This window comes from Octodon degus, unplaced genomic scaffold, assembly GCF_000260255.1.
Source record: "Octodon degus isolate 3935 unplaced genomic scaffold, OctDeg1.0 scaffold00009, whole genome shotgun sequence".
In the NCBI taxonomy this organism is placed as follows: Eukaryota; Metazoa; Chordata; class Mammalia; order Rodentia; family Octodontidae; genus Octodon; species Octodon degus.
The window spans coordinates 7,154,332-7,156,203 of NW_004524585.1; positions in this window are offsets into that span (position 1 = coordinate 7,154,332).

Below are 1,872 nucleotides of genomic sequence, written 5' to 3' on the forward strand. Positions count from 1 at the left end.
AAAAAAAAAAAAAAAAAGGTTTTCAAATTGGGAGAATCTGTTTATTTTCTTTTTAATAATAATATTATTAGGCACGGTATAATCTTAATATTGTTTAATTCACATAGGAATTATTTGTATTAAATGTCATTAAGTCAAATTTGGCAATCAGTTAACTAAGACTGGAGAATGTTTGAGATGGCCATGAACTGGCAGGAAGGCATAAAAGAGGGAATTCATGATTCAGAGAGCAAGGTGTCTCAGAACAGGGAGTAAATGTAATGCCTAGACAGGATGTGAAAATCCAGGACATCTTTCTCTACAGGTCTGCTGCCCAAGCCAGGTGTGAGATAGCACGATAGGTTTACCACAGGGCTGCAGGTTTCTATCTGACTTTTGGATTTGGAGAGGACTTAGCAACTTGGCCTCCCCAGGTCACATGACTAAGCGATCAAGCCTTGTAGCTGATGCCAAGGATATGGTTGCTGATGTTCTCCTGCAAAAGGAACAGCCATTCCATTTATTCTGAATCAACCTATTCTACTTATCTGTGGCTCTGAGGGCAGAGGCTTCCCCAGAGGCCGAGCACAGAGAAGGCACAGATGGCACAGCCCACTACCTGCTGTCCTTCCTTCACCTCTCTCTCTCTCTCCTACAAGGAAGGCAATCCTGTAAGCCAGCTGTTGGTCTTTCCTGGATCAATATGTTATGCAGAATAACACTGTTTAGAGCTACTTCGATTGTGGCATAGAAATTTTGTTTAAGTTGCCCAACTACAAGATGCTGCTGGTGCTACTCCTCCTCCTCTTCCTCCTCCTCCTCCTCCTCTTCCTCCTCCTCCTCCTCCTACTACTACTAAAATAAAAATGCCTGGCAAGTGCAAGGTCCTGAGTTCTATTTCTGGTACCAAAAAGAAAAAAAAAAGTTGGCCAGTTAAAATTTAGAGCTACTATATTCACTTGTGTAACTAAGTTATTTAGTATCTGACTTGAGATATGGCTGATTGAAGAGTCAGGAATCTGATTTCCTCCCTCAACAATTCTTTCCCATGTACCCACTTTATTTTCAGCACCCTCCCCCGACATATGGTTGAGAAGTCCCTGGGGAGTTCTGAGGTTACATCCCATTCTCTATCAATAGTTCCAAGAAAGTCCTGTGAACCTCTCTCATAGTCCTACCTTGATTTGTTTTTTGTGTCTACTCCAGGCCTTTACTGTTTCTCATTGTGTCTGTTGAGAATATGCAAGTTCGAGTTTCTTTTGCTCACCCTTACTATCCCGTGAAAGACAGTCTGTTTGGTAACTTAAAAAAAAATAATAATTCAAAGTACTCTTTTCAACAACAGAGCGACAAAGCTGCTTGGTGATGCTTTATTCAGAATGGCCAAATGACCTGATGCACTTTTTGAAGTCTAGTCTAAACTGTTTTTCAATTAGTGACTTTTCTATTATTTTCAGATTTTTAAAATCATTAGAAAAGTGAAATACAAGAAACTTACTTGTAAAGTTTATAATTCTAAATAGAACAGCTTATACAGAAAAAAGTAACATTTAATTTAGTGCCCTCTTCTCCAGTGCTTACAATTTACTTAAGATTTGCATTTTGATTCAATATTGATTAAAATATTTTGATTCTCTTAAAAGACTCATTGTTATATAGTTATTATAGTTCACTCTTTTATAGTTGACTTTAAGATACACTGAACATAAGATGTATTCTAAGCTCACAGGTGTTGAATGTCTAAAAAATGTAAGTCTTAGGAAACCATTAGGTATTGTATTTACATAATCCAATATTGTCTTGATTTTTAGCAGGAGGAAGAAAGAAGGCAGAGACTTAATAAGTTGGGGGAAGAAAGAAGGGAAGAAGGGAGAAATTCTTTGGTTTTTCAAG